This window comes from Salvelinus namaycush, chromosome 23 (genome assembly GCF_016432855.1).
Source record: "Salvelinus namaycush isolate Seneca chromosome 23, SaNama_1.0, whole genome shotgun sequence".
Lineage (NCBI taxonomy): Eukaryota > Metazoa > Chordata > Actinopteri > Salmoniformes > Salmonidae > Salvelinus > Salvelinus namaycush.
Genome location: NC_052329.1, coordinates 30301328 through 30319035, shown reverse-complemented (window position 1 = coordinate 30319035; position 17708 = coordinate 30301328). Strand labels below are relative to the sequence as shown.

The following is a 17708-nucleotide window of genomic DNA, read 5'->3' as shown; positions in this document are numbered from 1 at the left end:
GGATTTAAATTGGCAGCACTCTAAGGAAACATCATCTACTTTCCCCTTTAATAGATACATTTAATTAAGCAAAAATGATCCTAACAGGTTACAGCTGTGTTTCCTCCTTGTGTTTTGCTTTATGGCATGTGGGATATCCATTCTGGTTTATTCAGCACTGTCACTATATACACTCAGCACTTCCCATTACTGCAGTCTTCCACTTCAGATTCTATTGCTTTTACTGGGATTCTATTGGATCACAGGACTCCCTGGAAGAATTAATGTGTAATGTTTGTTCAATAAAGATCCAAAATCCAATCAGGATGTAATATATTATAATAATATGGTGATATAAAATGATCTACACCTCGACACAGAGTGTGGTCTAGGATGAAGATTGTAATTGTACTGGTGTGATTGTGTATGCAATTGTGGAATGAATTAACCGTTGCTGTACTGAACAGGACTCTCTGCACTGTACAACACAGCCTCACTGTACACAGCTCCCGGCGTGTGTAGATATCATAAAGGGTGGAGTTATCGTTTAATATGAAAATATCCCCAACAACAAGGTCCATACCAGAGATTCTGCTTGGAGCCCGTTTTACACCATACTCAGCAGCAGAACATATGACTCAATACTTAAGCCCAGCCCAGTAAGCCAGACTTTAATGTGTTCTCAAACACCGCCACCATTCAGCCTGGATTTAACACAAACCCAGACGCAATGCACTCCATCACCAAGCACTTTGGTGGGTGTCCGCCCCAGCCCCACTCTCACACCCCTCCCTCCCTCTCTCCCCCCAGCCTAGCCCGGCCCGGCCTCATGGATATAATTGAGAGTTAATGATGCAGTTGGATCTGTTCTTTACTTCATATTAAACAGAGCCCAGCGCTGCTGCCTGGCCGTAAAGCAGCAGCCACCCCCCTCACTTACCCCCCCTCTCCACACTCCTCCTCTCTCATTCCTCCAAAAGATGTCTTTATGCGTTCAGGGACGCGCTGATTTAACAACGGAGGGTGTCATATTTTCTCAGGCCTGCAGACTACTGTGCTGCTGCTACCCCCCGCCCCCGCCCAAACACACACCCGCATGCCCAGACGCACCTCCCGAACAAAGAGCCTAATGTATGAGGGGGGGGGGGGGGGGCTGGCAGACACACACACACAGTGCTGATAACGGGTAGTAGGCCTTCTCCTTCCTCTACAGCACACTGGACAAAAAAGTTCCTACTCCCCCCATCTCACCCCCCGCCACCCCCCCCAAAACCTCCCGTGGAGGGGGGCTCCTGCGACTGGCTGGCGCCGGGAGCGGTGCGTCGGTGAGCTGCCCACGGCGAGGTGGAGAGGGGCTGCTCCTCTATCACAGAGGCTGACCAGAGGGGGAGAGAGCCAGAGAGCCAGCAGAGAAAACAAACAGACAGAGCTGCCAGTGTTGGGCCCCGGTCATTGGGGAGTTCCAGAATTTGGCCCCGCTGATCTCTGGAGCCTCCTGGAGGGTTATCTGCTGCTAGCGCTATCATTTATCATCAGCTAGCAGCACTAACCTCTGTCTGTCTCTGTCCAACTTTCTCTCTCTCTCTCTCTCACTCTCTCTCTCTCTCTCTCTCTCTCTCTCTACACACACACACACACACACACACACACACACACACACACACACACACACACACACACACACACACACACACACACACACACACACACACACACACACACACACACACACACACACACACAGGCACACAAAGAGACTCTGAGCAACTCAGAGCACCAATACAGTACCAGTCAAAAGTTTTGACACACCTACTCATATGGAATCATGTAGTAACCAAAAAAGTGTTAAAACAAATCTAAATATATTTAAGATTTGAGATTCTTCAAAGTAGCCACCATTTGCCTTGATGACAGCATTGCACACTCTTGGCATTCTCTCAACCAGCTTCATGAGGTAGTCACCTGGAATGCATTTCAATGAGCAGGTGTGTCTTCTTGATGCGCTTCAGCCAATCAGTTCTGTTGTGACAAGGTAGGGGTGATATACAGAAGATAGCCCTATTTGGTAAAAGACCAAGTCCATATTATATCAAGAACAGCTAAAATAAGCAAAGGGAAACGACAGTCCATCATTACTTTAAGACATGAAGGTCAGTCAATAAGGAAAATTTCAAGAAAGTTTCTTCAAGTGCAGTCGCAAAAACCATCAAGCGCTATGATGAAACTGGCTCTCATGAGGACCGGGAAGACCCAGAGTTACCTCTGCTGCAGAGGACAAGTTCATTAGCAGCCTCAGAAATTGGCTATTAACTGCACCTCAGATTGCAGCCGAAATAAATGCTTCGCAAAATTCAAGTAACAGACACATCTCAACATCAACTGTTCAAATGAGACTGCGTGAATCAGGCCTTCATGGTTGAATTACTGCAAAGAAACCACTACTAAAGGACACCAATAAGAAGAAGAGACTTGATTTTTTATATTATTTATATTTTATTTTGTTTCAACCTCTTTTTCTCCCCAATTTCGTGGCATCCAATTGGTAGTTACAGTCTTTTCTCATCGCTGCAACTCCCGTACGGACTCGGGAGAGGCGAAGGTCGAGAGCCGTGCGTCCTCCTCAACACAACCCAACCAAGCCGCACTGCTTCTTGACACAATGCCCACTTAACCCGGAAGCCAGCCGCACCAATGTGTCGGAGGAAACACCGTGCACATGGTGACCGTGTCAGCGTGCATTGCGCCCGGCCCGCCACAAGAGCCGCTAGTGCGCGATGAGACAAGGACATCCCTGCCGGCCAAACCCTCCCCTAACCCGGACGACACTGGGCCAATTGTGCGCCGCCCTTGGGTCTCCAGTTCGCGGATGGCTGCGACAGAGCCTGGACTCAAACCCAGAATCTCTAGTGGCACAGCTAGCACTGCGATGCAGTGCCTTAGACCACTGCGCCTCTCAGGAGGCCCTAAGAAGAAGAGACTTGCTTAGGCCAAGAAACACAAGCAATGGACATTAGACATATGGAAATCTGTCCTTTGGTCTGATGAGTCCAAATTTGAGATTTTTGGTTCCAACCCTTGTGTCTTTGTGAGATGCAGAGTAGGTGAACGGATGATTTCTGCATGTATGGTTCCCACCGTGAAGCATGGAGGAGGAGGTGTGATGGTGTGGGGGTGCTTTGCTAGTGACACTGTCTGTGATTTACTTAGAATTCAAGGCACACTTAACCAGCATGGCTACCACAGCATTCTGAAGCAATACACCATCCCATCTGGTTTGCGCTTAGTGGTGCTATCAATTGTTTTTCAACAGGACAATGACCCAAAGCACATCTCCAGACTGTGTACGGGCTATTTGACCAAGAAGGAGAGTGATGGAGTGCTGCATCAGATGACTTGGCCTCCACAATCCCCCAACCTCAACCCAATGGAGATGGTTTGGGATGAGAGTGAAGGAAAAGCAGCCAACAAGTTCTCAGCATTTGTGGGAACTCCTTCAAGATTGTTGGAAAAGCATTCCAGGTGACTACCTCATGAAGCTGGTTGAGAGAATGACAAGAGTGTGCAAAGCTGTCATCAAGGCACAGGGTGGCTACTTTGAAGAATCTGAAATCTAAAATATTAAAAGATTTGTTTAACACTTTTTTTGGTTCCTACATGATTCCACATGTGTTATTTCATAGTTTTTATGTCTTCAGACTCATGATCCTCAGACCTCTTTTCCTTCGTCCCATCGTCCCACAACACCGTTGTTGCTGGTTCCCCAATTCTCCCCAAGTGTGTTGTAATTCAACCCCCTGCACTTCACAACCAGTGTAGCACAGACTGTTTCAAGCAATTAACCACTCGGGTCGCATTGATCCAGAAATACGCACATCTCCATTAAGACAAAAAAGGGGGCAAACTCATTCAAACATTTAACCACAGCACGGTCACTAACACTTCTTTATCACCAAGAAAAAGAAGAAAACACCTCCCGGACGCCTTCTTCAATCCTTCCACCCTCCGTCTTTGCCTACATCTTCTTCATCTCCACTCCCTCAGTCTTCCTTTTCTTTCTCACTCAAAAATGTCAATGGAGCTCTTTTCCTTTCCTCCTCTTTGTGTGTGCGTGTGTGTGTGTGTGCTTTCGGGGAGGCAGCAGAATGCAGCAGCAGTGTATTGGTCTTGTCAGCCACCGTGAAGGCATCCCAGAGGTGTCAGTAAGGCCAGTGATTTGTGTGCTGCTTGCAATCCTCTCGCTGTTCTAATGGGATTCTCATTCTGGTCCGGAGAGAGTCCATCAAGACCCAGGCAACTGGCCCTACCGACTCGCCCGCCCAGCAGCACTCACCCGTGCCCTCTCTCTCTCCCTATCTCCCTCTCTCTCTCCCTATCTCCCTCTCTCTACTCACAGCAGGCTATTCTTGCATAACCATTCATTTTACAGATTTTAAAAAGCGCTTGAAGGGTTTAATTATGTACATAGACAACCCCTATAAACTTCTATTCTGAGATTTTTATGGACCTTCAAGCCGGGCTACCCTCCGGCATTTCAATTAACCATTTATAAGAGAAGAAACTACAATTACATTAAAGTTTCTATAAAGGCCCGCCGCATCATTTCCATGCTTTCTGGGCCCCGGCTTTATCTAAATGAGATGTTGTGGATATTTGAAACAGCTGGAGCTGCAGTGCCTCATTTGGGAGTGAGGGAGAGAAAAAGAAGGAAGAAGAGAGGATGGGAGAGAGAAAGAGAGAGGAATAGAGGATGGGAGAGAGAAAGAGAGTGGAAGAAAAGATGGTAGAGAGAAAGATAGAGCGATAAAGAGTAAAAGTGGAGGGGGGGTAGTAAAGAAAGTGAGAGAGATAGCCGAGACAGGCTGTCACAACTTCCGCCGAAGTCGCCTCTTCTCCTTGTTCGGGCGGCGTTCGGCGGTCGACGTCACCGGCTTTCTAGCCATCGCCGCTCCATTTTTCATGTATCCATTTGTTTTGTCTTGTTCCCTGCACACCTGGTTTTCATTCCCCAATCATCTACATGTATTTATTCCTCTGTTCCCCCTCTGTTCTTTGTAAGATTGTTTGTGTTACGTGTGTTGTTGACACGCCAGACTGGCTTGTTTTTTCCGTGTTATTTTTCACAAAGATGTTTATTGTTAAACATAATTCTTGTGACTGTTTTGCGCTTTTGCACTTTTGCCTAAATAAAGTGTGCGCCTGTTCACAAATCTCTGCTCTCCTGCACCTGACTTCGCTACCAGTACGCACATATCTGACACAGGCAGGGCCTTAGAGGGATGAGAGACGGGGGAGAGGGGTGATGGGGGTGTGCCACCGGGCCATGCTGCAGTGACCTCCCTACTTAGGCCTTAATTACATGTTGTGAAACTTTAGTCGACTCCCAGCTTCATTTGTCTTCAGCACAGCCTCCCAGCACTCTGACACAGACAGAGAAATTACATCACCAGCACTACACAGTTAGAGAGAGGGGGGGGGGGGAGAGAGTGAGTGAGAGGGAGAAAGTGAGAAGTATGAACAGAACTTAAGAGAGATGGAGAGAGAACAGAAAGAGAACAGAAAAGAGGAGAGGGGAGGCTGATGTCATTTGCCGTTTTCAGAGAGAGTAACAAAGCGCGAGGGCCCTCCTTTGTGCTGGGCTGCTGAGTGGAGCGCTGGTATTTTTACAGGCATAAGATCTGTGCACTCATAACAATGTGGGTACACAGCTCTCAGCAGGGGTCCTCCTGTGAAATATGCCCCTCTGCAGCCCTCCTGCTCTCCCTCCCTTCCTCTCCCCTCTTTCTCGCTCAGTAATATCCTCTATGCTCAATCTGCTGCCCCCTCCTCCTCCTCCCATCCCCCCCTCCCAATCCACCCTCCCTCTGTAGCAATGAGGCTGCGTTAAAAACAGGCCTAGAACCTTGGACCCAGGTCAAGCTCACGGTGTCGCCAGTATGCGCTCCAGCCCCCCGCAAGTGCCATGCGAGTGTGGGCATCCAGCCAGGGCGTATTGTGCCGGCCCAGCGTGTTTGGTCTCCGGTACGCCGTTTCGGCCCAGGGTATCCTGCGCCGGCTCTGCGTGCTGTGTCTCCGGGGCGCTGGGAGGGTGCAGTGCGTCCTATGCCTGCGCTGCGCCCGTGCCGGGCGAATGTGGGTATTGAGCCTAAGGGAGAGGTGCGAGTGGTATGCACCAGATCTCCAGTGCTCACCCACAGCTCGGTTCAACCTGTGCCTGCACTCTGGAGGGTCCGGGATAAAGTGGTCATCCAGCCTGGAGGAGTGGTGCTAAGGCTGCGCACCAGAGCTCCAGTGCTCCCCCACAGCCCGGTCCTTCAGGTGCCTCCTCTACGCACCAGGCCTCCTGTAGGTCTCCCCAGCCTGGTGGGTCCTGTGGCAGCCCCACGCACCAGGCTGTCTCTCCGTCTCCTCCCTCCAGGTCCGCCCGTCTGTCCTGAGCTGCCAGAGCCGCCCGTCTGTCCTGAGCTGCCAGAGCCGCCCGTCTGTCCTGAGCTGCCAGAGCCGCCCGTCTGTCCTGAGCTGCCGGAGCCGCCCGTCTGTCCGGAGCTGCCGGAGCCGCCCGTCAGTCAGGAGCTGCCGGAGCCGCCCGTCAGTCAGGAGCTGCCGGAGCCGCCCGTCAGTCAGGAGCTGCCGGAGCCGCCCGTCAGTCAGTAGCTGCCGGAGCCGCCCGTCAGTCAGGAGCTGCCGGAGCCGCCCGTCAGTCAGGAGCTGCCGGAGCCGCCGTCAGTCAGGAGCTGCCGGAGCCGCCCGTCAGTCAGGAGCTGCCGGAGTCGCCCGTCTATTCGGGGCCCGCTGCTAGGGTCCCTAATCCGGGGTTGGTGGCGAGGGTCGCCGCTCCAAAGGCGCCACATAAGTGGGCCAAGACTATGGTGGAGTGGGGTCCACATCCCGCACCAGAGCCGCCACTGCGGTGAAATGCCCACCCAGACCCTCCCCTATAGGTTCAGGTTTTGCGGCCGGAGTCCGCACCTTTGGGGGGGGGTACTGTCACGTTCTGACCGTAGTTCCTTTTTTATGTCTTTATTTTAGTTTGGTCAGGGTGTGAGTTGGGGTGGGCATTCTATGTTGTTATTCTATGTTTTGTTCTGTGTGTTATATTTCTATGTGTTTGGCCTAGTATGGTTCTCAATCAGAGGCAGGTGTCGATCGTTGTCTCTGATTGAGAATCATACTTAGGTAGCCTGTTTTCCCACTATGGGTTGTGGGTAGTTAATTTCTGTGTCTGTGTTTCACCATACAGAACTGTTTCAGTTGTTTATTCGTGTTTTTTTTTTCCGTGTTAAGTTGAGTTATTAAAAATCTAATTATGGACACTTACCACGCTGCACATTGGTCCGACTTTTCCTACTCCTCCTCAGACGAAGAGGAGAATCATTACATGGAGCATTTGTAGATACTTGTAGGATCGAAAGAAAGGGAACTCTGCTCTCGGACCAGCTTTCTCCATTCAAATCTTACCATAACATTATAATTATTTCCCAGTACTGATCACCAACACTGCAAATATTCTAATGGTTAATCAAGACAAATGCACAAAATCCCAGAACATTGAGCACATGTTAGGCTACACATCCTGAAATATATTGAGACAAATTAGAGAAAGTAGCCTATAAGTAGCAACATATAACTCAATGGTAGAGTCACAGGACTGGAGTGCGTCTTTGGTATGTAGTTAATCCATGAGGTGCTCTTTGATCATGGGATGAGAACACAACAATACGTTGATGCTGGATAGTGAACAAAGCCAGAAGAGCCTTTGTGCAGAACAAACTTCCAGAAGTAGTCACCCTGATGAAGGCTGTTGCAGCTGCGACGCGTCTGTGTTTTTATCCTTGCCCTAAAACAATAACGGATTATACATTTTCCCACTACAGAAGAGTGACTTATTACTTCTGGAAGTTTTAGTTTTATTTAGTTTGTTTGTATCAATTGCAAAGACATTGGCAATGTTGTATTTGTAGTCGACTTTGTTCGAAAGTTATCGTCGGTCACAGAAAACATCTAACAACGCACTTACTACAGCTGTTCTACGAGTGGTCTGAGGCAGGCTTTCGATCACCAGCGTTTTCAAGTGCAACGTTAATAACGATGGTTTTGGGAAACAGCTCAGAGATTTAACGATGCTCTCACAAAGGTTCTAACGATGAACTTCGCCTTAATATGCTTGTGGGAAACTGAGCCCTGGTGTATAGGAGGAAGAAGAGAAGGAAAGGTAAAGATAGGCAATAGTGAAAACATGTGGATACAACACTTTAAGGTTTTCATTATTCATATGTAATTATGTTTTGATCAGTTTGTCCCCGTTTGAGTTTGAGAAGGTCTGGGCGGATGATATAGGATGATTAATATCCTATTTGACATTCAACTGGGAAATGTAGTCCCTGGCATTTACACCAGTCTGTCAATGTCTAATAATAAGATACATCAACCAGGTTAAGTGCTGAACCTCGTTCTGCTATACACCACAACAGTCTATGTCATCAAAACCCTGTTCCCCAGGGAAAGAACTTAAACCTAACCCCAACCTCATGGGGCCCTGGTGTGCTGGAGTCCCTGTTTCTGTGTGTCCCCTGAACTGGGACCCCTGTGCAGGCCCTGCCTCTCTCTGTGTAATATCACAGCACACTGCAGATGACCAACGTTCCTAAGTAGAACTACATAGAACCCCTTTCACCTGTCAAACACAACAAAAAAGCAGATTCACGCACAAGTATCAATGGAGAGCATGGATGAATTTGAATAACTATGAGTTCTCATCACCAGAAAAGATGTGTATATGCTGGGTAGAAGAAAGAAGGTGAAGTGACACCCTGCTTTAAGAGGTGAACATTAAACATAACAACTATGGGAGAATATCTAGAATCTAAATGGGTCTACAGTATTAGAGTGTCATAGTATCACAGAAAATCATCTGCCTGAAGCCTAAAGCACAAACACTCAAAAAGTAAATATCCATGTATCCTATGGTAACAAAAGTACTAGAGAAAACCCCTGAACCTGAGGGAAATGATTGCTAGACGTGGGACTAACCTCAAAGACGTGGGATGTGAGATGTGAACATGTGTTTTACAAGACTGTTTGTTTGTACTGTAACTTGATGGTATTCCTGTGCATGAGCCAATAATGTGTGAAATAGTTGTGTGTGTTAAAGTACAGTGTACCCGGTCTTTGGATTTATAGTGTGTGTGTGTGTGTGTGTGTGTGTGTGTGTGTGTGTGTGTGTGTGTGTGTGTGTGTGTGTGTGTGTGTGTGTGTGTGTGTGTGTGTGTGTGTATAAGTATGTGTATGTGAGTGTACATATGTTTGTGTACATGTGTGATTGTGTGTCTGTAGATGTGTGCTTGCGTGCATACTATCTACAGTTGAAGTCGGAAGTTTACATACACCTTAGCCAAATACATTTAAACTCAGTTTTTCACAATTGCTGAGATTTAATCCTAGTAAAAATTCCTTGATTTAGGTAATTTAGAATCACCACTTTATTTTAAGAATGTGAAATGTCAGAATAATAGTAGAGAGAATGATTTATTTCAGCTTTAATTTCTTACATCACGTTCCCAGTGGGACAGAAGTTTACATACACTCAGTTAATATTTGATAGCATTGCCTTTAAATGGCTTAACTTGGGTCAAATGTTTTGGGTAGCCTTCCACAAGCTTCCCACAATAAGTTGGGTGAATTTTGGCCCATTCCTCCTGACAGAGCTGGTGTAACTGAGTCAGGTTTGTAGTCTCTTTCATTCCCGCTATCCTCCTTTGAGTTGTTCTGGGAACAACAGAGAACAGGCAGGAGTGGGTGTCTGTCTGTCAGGCCAGTGCAGCCCGGTTTTATCAATGAATTAATCAATAGTGACACAGCACTACATCCTTCTTCCTTCCTCGTTATTTTAATTAGCCATTTATATGGATGCCCCCCCACCCCACCCCTCTCTCTTTGTATTTGATTAACACATTAACATGCGCTCAATAAAGAGAGCAAGGACGACAAAATGGCCGCCGCATGGCTGGTCACTTTGTAGTTTGTCCGTCTTCCTTCCCCTGACCCTCCCTCTCTCTCCACGCTTCACCACTCCACTTCTGGGAAAGTCAAAACTAATTTGAGGTAATTTATGCAAATGAGTGAGAGGAGGTGCGTTCAGGTGGCTATGCTAAAGAGGGTCCGGTTGGTTTATGAGCACGCATACACAAGTACGGAAACGTACTACACACAACACACACACTTACACACTTACACACTTACACACTTACACACACACACGTGACAAATTATCACACACCCTCACAGAAACATACTAGAATTTGTACTCTCCCCCAGCACACAATGACATAAACTGTCCTCGCCAAATACCTGCATAGATGCCTACACACACGAACCCTCTTTCACAGAACCTCACACCTTCACTGGAAATTGAAACACACCTGAACACATGGCCCAGCCATTAGAAGACAGAGTGTAAAGCTTAAAAGACAGTTACACTTGGTAACAGAATATGTACTACTTTCAAACACGTAAGTGGCAATGCGTATGTGTGTGTGTGTGTGTATGTAAATGTGCGTGTAGTGTGGTGATGAGGCGAGACTGATGAAGCCCACAGCTCGTATAATATAGCACCATGTGCAACTCATATGTTGGCCTTTTGTTAATAGGAGTCGCTCATCAAACCCTGTACCCCACCATCACCCCCCCAAACTAAAGCAACACCCCGCCAGACTACCACCTCATCCCCCACTCTACCAACGCCTGCAGGCTAAGGTGATTGACACTTTCCAGATTGCCAGATTGTTCTCAGAATCACGGCGCAATGACATCACACCCATTACAGCCTCTAAATATAATCACACACACCGTATGAGTGGCAAGTGTGTAAACATGCATATTCTCGTCAGTGTGTGTGCGAGTGTGTGTGTGAGTGAAAGAGTGTCAGTGTATGATTTTGTACACATTATGCACAGTCTATGTTGTTGCAAGATATGAACCCCTTCTCCACCGGAAACAGAACACTGAGGTAATGGTGCTAAAAATAACGAATGAAAAACTAATCAACTTAAGAAACTTTATGAATGCCTGATAAATAATTAATTTGGAAGGAGTGGCCAGACGGTGAAAGGGGATAGGAGTGGCTCCAGTTGCTAAAAGGCGGAGGCCAATGGGTGGAGTTAGTCTGTGATGTAGGAAGTAGCTGTGGTGCAGAGAGAGTGGATTGGTGGATTGACAGACGGAATAGATGGGACTGTGTTTGTTCATGGGGGTTAGTGTATGCTGTGGGAGGGGTCCCTGCAGGGCTCCCCCGCAACACACACACACACACACACACACACACACACACACACACACACACACACACACACACACACACACACACACACACACACACACACACACACACACACACACACACACACACACACACACTCCCTCGTCTCCCTCCACCCTTGTTGTAATGAGAGCCAGGCACACACATGTCTGAGGGGCTGCTGCAGAGGGAGTGAGGCCCGGGCCCCTACCCGGCCTGTCTGGCCAACACATTGTAATTTATGAGCTTTCCGAGATGTCACGTTGAGATCTCAATTAAGCGGGCTACACAGCCGCTCGGCACCGCCTCTGGCCCAGACCCACAGTGTGTAATGCTGCACGGCAACAGCACAGAGCTCCCTGTCTCCCAGTCCCAGTTCTACTGAGGCCACAGCAACAGAGAACACCAACAGTAAATATTTGAGGTAGAAACAAAGAGGAGAAGGGGGATTAATTTAGTCTCAGTTTGAAAACATGACATTGTGATTAAAAGTCAGGGCTGTCTAGGAAGTCACTTTACTCACTCGATGAAGCCCTCGATAGAGGCTCGGTGAGGAGCAGACACACGACCACACGCACACCCACACGCACACGCACACTTGTACGCATACACACACACATATGTGCAGACACCCACCCACACACTTATATACACTCAAACAAAAAACAAACACAGAAACACAGCAGACCACTGGGAGAAGTGAAGACAAAACTAAACATTGTAGATGAGAGGAGAAATAGCACAAAGCCAAAAGGAGATAGAGAGAGAGAGGGAAAGATTGAGAGAATGCAAGAACAAAAGAAAGAGATAACGAAAGAACGAGTGCACGTGTGACTGAGAGCAGGGCATAAAAACCCATAGCCTTTAACTACTGTTCTCTGATCAGATCCATATGTCCCTTGGCCTGGGCATCATACATTCTCCTGCTCCTAACAAGCCAGTCCTTAATGATACCAGACACATTTTACAAGGACTATATTATATTGATGGCTGTTGAGCCACGGTGCTATTTAGCTTACCAGAAATCTGAAACGGTAGGCCGTTGGGCGGGGGGTTGCGTAACTGCCTACCATTTCAGATTTCTGGTAAGCTAAATAGCACCGTGGCTCAACAGCCATCAATATAATATAGTCCACACAGAGCCAGAGCCAGAGCACAGCCACATCACAGATCCCCTTCCAGGTTTGGATTACCAAAGCCCTCTGCTAGCCCTCTCTCAGCTACATATGTAGGATCTTTATTTGACCACTCTGTTGTCACTGAGAGCTAATAGCCTAACCGCCGATCAATAAGCAATACAGCAGAGGAAAGGTGTGAATGGACTAAACGTTGAAATCGTTTAGCTGCAGGATTACTTTGCTGCGACAATATTAGTCAAAATTACATTCAACACCTGTAGCTGTTTCTGGGATAACTTTGGTCTTATAGTGTGGTAATGCCACTGACCACAACAGGGGAACGGATGGAATGCATAGGCATGAGTAGTATTGCATTAGTTGCAGGTAGTAGTCATCAATCAGTCAATCAAAGTCAACGATCACGGCTCACTGTTGAGGTGGTTTTGTGCTCAGTGTGTTGGACTTGGGTCATGTTCAGTAGGGCACACTGTAACAAAATGTTTAAACGGTTCTGACCATGACCCAGGGCCACATAATGTGTGGTTGATGCTGTGTGTTGGGTGGAGTTGGTAGATATGGTGGGTGGCAGGCAGCCTGGCAGGGTATCATCAGGAAGCCCTGGTCCTCCACACAGAGATCACAGGACCTGGTCGTGGGCGTGGCACTCGCCAAAATGAATGCCACTGATTGGCTATGATCCTAACGAGCTGCAATTATAGTGAATCCACTGTTACTGCCTGGCTTTAACGAGCAAGTCATCACACAGCCCACAATTATCATCAACATAACTATTAAACACAACTCCAGCCTTTTAAATGTTCTCATGTGTGAGGCCCTCCCATGCAGGACACTGGTAGACTGCAGACAGACAGACAGACAGAGGCTGGCCACTAGGGGTGAAACGGTACGTGTAATCGTATTGAACCGTTCGGTACAGGGTCCACTGTGCACGGTTCGGTACGCACTGCGAACTGAACAATACATTAATCATATATTATAGCTAGGATTGCCTGCAATGACAACATGCTCAGTCCGATCATGCTGTGACACACCGCCCCAGACCATGATGGACCCTCCACCTCCAAATTGATCCCGCTCCAGAGTACAGGCCTCGGTGTAACGCTCATTCCTTTGACAATAAACGCGAATCCTACCATCACCCCTGGTGAGACAAAACCGCGACTCGTCAGTGAAGAGCACTTTTTGCCAGTCCTGTCTGGTCCAGCGACGGTGGGTTTGTGCCCATAGGCAACGTTGTTGCCGGTGATGTCTGCTGAGGACCTGCCTTACAACAGGCCTACAAGCCCTCAGTCTAGCATCTCTCAGCCTATTGCAGACTGTCTGAGCACTGATGGAGGGATTGTGCGTTCCTGGTGTAACTCGGGCAGTTGTTGTTGCCATCCTGTACCTGTCCCGCAGGTGTGATGTTAGGATATACCAATCCTGTGCAGGTGTTGTTACACGTGGTCTGCCACTGCGAGGACGATCAGCTGTCCATCCTGTCTCCCTGTAGCATTGTCTTAGGCGTCTCACAGTACGGACATTGCAATTTATTGCCCTTGCCACATCTGCAGTCCTCATGCCTTCTTGCAGCATGCATAAGGCATGTTCACGCAGATGAGCAGGGACCCTGGGCATCTTTCTTTTGGTGTTTTTCCGAGTCAGTAGAAAGGCCTCTTTAGTGTCCTAAGTTTTCATAACTGTGACCTTAATTGCCTACCGTCTGTAAGCTGTTAGTGTCTTAACGACCATTCCACAGGTGCATGTTCATTAATTGTTTATGGTTCATTGAACAAGCACGGGAAACAGTGTTTAAACCTTTTACAATGAAGATCTGTGAAGTTATTTGGATATTTACAAATTATCTTTGAAAGACAGGGTCCTGAAAAAGGGACATTTCTTTTTTTGCTGAGTTTATATATTTCATTGTAAAATAAATATTATTGCATAAACTAATGGCGTATAAATTAACATGGGAAAAATATCCTCATAGTAATTAAGTTATCTTTCAAAAAAAAATAAAGTTGTTTCGTCTCATAGCTGTATACAGCTCCAGCGAGAACAGAGCTGAGAGACCGTCGTAGCAGCAATTATCTTAGGAAGGAACAGAGCTGAGAGACCGTCGTAGCAGCAATTATCTTATGAAGGAACAGAGTTGAGAGACCGTCGTAACAGCAATTATCTTATGAAGGAACAGAGCTGAGAGACCGTCGTAACAGCAATTATCTTATGAAGGAACAGAGCTGAGAGACCGTCGTAACAGCAATTATCTTATGAAGGAACAGAGCTGAGAGACCGTCGTAACAGCAATTATCTTATGAAGGAACAGAGCTGAGAGACCGTCGTAGCAGCAATTATCTTATGAAGGAACAGAGTTGAGAGACCGTCGTAACAGCAATTATCTTATGAAGGAATTAGCAGTTAGCTAAATGCAAAGGAGCAACATGGCAAACATTGGCGAGCCAGAACTAGAAGACGACCCAGATTTTGGTTTCCCTGTAAACTAACGGGGATGGCCAACGAGTGGTGGATAAAACTTCTACAACATGTAGGCTCTGTTCATTGCTGATAGCCTATTCGAGTGGCAATACGAGTAACATGACTACTCATTGGCGCCGACATCACTCACCCCAAAGTGCCAATCGGTGGGACTAGTCGAAAAAATGAAACGGCAACCAATCGGCAACCACTTCTCCCCCACAGCCTTCAGGCAACAATATGCTGCTGACTCCGGTAGGGCTAAAGAAATCAACGCAGCGATAGCAAAATTCATAGCGGCAGATAGGAGACCCTTCTCTGTGGTAGAGAATGTGGGGTTCAGAAACATGTTTAAAGTGGTCGAGCAGCGCTTCACTATTCCTTCCCGCACACATTTTGCCCAGACATTAATACCTGCCTTATACAAAAAAACACTAAGACCAACTTGAGAGCGAGTCGTCAGAAAAGGGGTCTGTTGCTCTAACAACAGACAGTTGGACGTCTAGAGCTACAGAGAGCTACCTTACTGTAACGGCTCATTTCATTACGGCAGAGTGGGAGATAAAAAGACATGTCCTTCAAACACGTCCCATTGAGAGGAGTCACACCAGTGTAAACTTGGGGGAAGAGCTAAGGGAAGTTGTTGCAGTGTGGAAGTTGGAGAGGGATAATGTAACGATTCCTGTGACCACTGACAACACTAGACATATTGTAAATGCAGGGGCCACAGACAGGATGCTTTGCTCACGTTGTTTATCTAGCATCTCAAAAAGCAACGTCAGTGAATCCAGTCTCTCGCCTCCTAGCAAAGACCAGGAAGGTGGTATCCTTCTTTCATAAAAGCACAATTGCTGCACATATTTTCAAGACAAAACAGGAGATGCTGGAGCTGCCAAACCACAAACTAATCCAAGATGTCCCTGCTAGATGGAATTCAAGCTATGACATGGTTGAGAGATACCTTGAGCAGAAAGTTGTGGTGTATTCTACCCTGACTGATCAAACTGTGAGGAAGAATGTCAACGATATTGTGACTTTGTCTGAAAATGACTTCAGACGAGCAGAGGAAGTTATCAAAGTGTGCAAATTTCTCAAAACAGTCGCAACACTGATATGCACTGGGGTTCCTCTCCAGAAAAGAAGTCTGCCATGGCTGAGCTTTTTGGGGAGTTGTTCACGACCCAGGAGCAGGGAACCAAGTCAAAGGTCAAGGTCATAGAGGAGGAGGTGACATCATACAGGGAAGTGGACTGTAATTCCCCTGGATGCTGATCCACTTACATGGTGGAAGACCAAATAGTTAATATACCCTCATGTTGCCATGTTAGCAAGGCGCTGTGCCTGGGACCTCTGTCCCGAGCGAGAGGGTATTCTCCACAGCTACCTGGCTGTGCCTGGGACCTCTGTACCGAGCGAGAGGGTATTCTCCACAGCTACCTGGCTGTGCCTGGGACCTCTGTACCGAGCGAGAGGGTATTCTCCACAGCTACCTGGCTGTGCCTGGGACCTCTGTCCCGAGCGAGAGGGTATTCTCCACAGTTACCTGGCTGTGCCTGGGACCTCTGTCCCGAGCGAGAGGGTATTCTCCACAGCTACCTGGCTGTGCCTGGGACCTCTGTCCCGAGCGAGAGGGTATTCTCCACAGTTACCTGGCTGTGCCTGGGACCTCTGTCCCGAGCGAGAGGGTATTCTCCACAGCTACCTGGCTGTGCCTGGGACCTCTGTCCCGAGCGAGAGGGTATTCTCCACAGCTACCTGGCTGTGCCTGGGACCTCTGTCCCGAGCGAGAGGGTATTCTCCACAGCTACCTGGCTGTGCCTGGGACCTCTGTCCCGAGCGAGAGGGTATTCTCCACAGTTACCTGGCTGTGCCTGGGACCTCTGTCCCGAGCGAGAGGGTATTCTCCACAGTTACCTGGCTGTGCCTGGGACCTCTGTCCCGAGCGAGAGGGTATTCTCCACAGTTACCTGGCTGTGCCTGGGACCTCTGTCCCGAGCGAGAGGGTATTCTCCACAGTTACCTGGCTGTGCCTGGGACCTCTGTCCCGAGCGAGAGGGTATTCTCCACAGTTACCTGGCTGTGCCTGGGACCTCTGTCCCGAGCGAGAGGGTATTCTCCACAGTTACCTGGCTGTGCCTGGGACCTCTGTACCGAGCGAGAGGGTATTCTCCACAGCTACCTGGCTGTGCCTGGGACCTCTGTCCCGAGCGAGAGGGTATTCTCCACAGCGGCTGACATTGTCACAGCAAGCCCATCTGTGCTCATTGCAGATCATGTGGATAGACTAATCTTCTTAAAGAACAACTGGAAAATCTGATAAAAATGTATATATTTTTTTCAAGTAACCAGTCTCAAGTGGTCCTATTTTGTTTAAGGCACTGCTATGTGACTTAATTTTGATATATGCTGCTGGACTATGCACTGTTGTTGAAGTTCTGTTTTAAATTACTATTTTATTTCATGTTACAAGGCAGGCACTGCTGCTTTTTGTTGTCCCTTTGTTTCCATATGCTCCTGGGAATTCCAGCCACCCATGTTTACTATTATAATAAATGGAAAATGGAAATACAAATTACACATTTCTCAGGCATTTATTTTGTCGATGTATCGAAACCGTACCGAACTGTGAGTTTTGAGAACAGTTTCACCCCTACTGGCCACAGATGTACTGTATGCCAATGGGAAAGAAGAGCAGGTCCCCTTAGTGGGGCATGACTGCAGCTGCTGTGGTCATATAAGTATGCTCTACACAAGCACATTTGGAAGAACACAAATTCAGAATGGGTATCAAGATGGGTACACATGCACGCACACTGTGCAAACATTTACACCAACATTAATTA

The 17708-nt window shown here is 47.6% G+C and overlaps 1 protein-coding gene across 2 annotated transcripts in view; it reads right to left on the bottom strand.

Annotated features, from left to right (window-relative positions):
- LOC120018783 (histone-lysine N-methyltransferase MECOM-like) overlaps positions 1–17708 on the bottom strand; it is a 106023-nt gene that overhangs the window by 65263 nt on the left and 23052 nt on the right. The gene's annotated exons all lie outside the window — the stretch shown is intronic.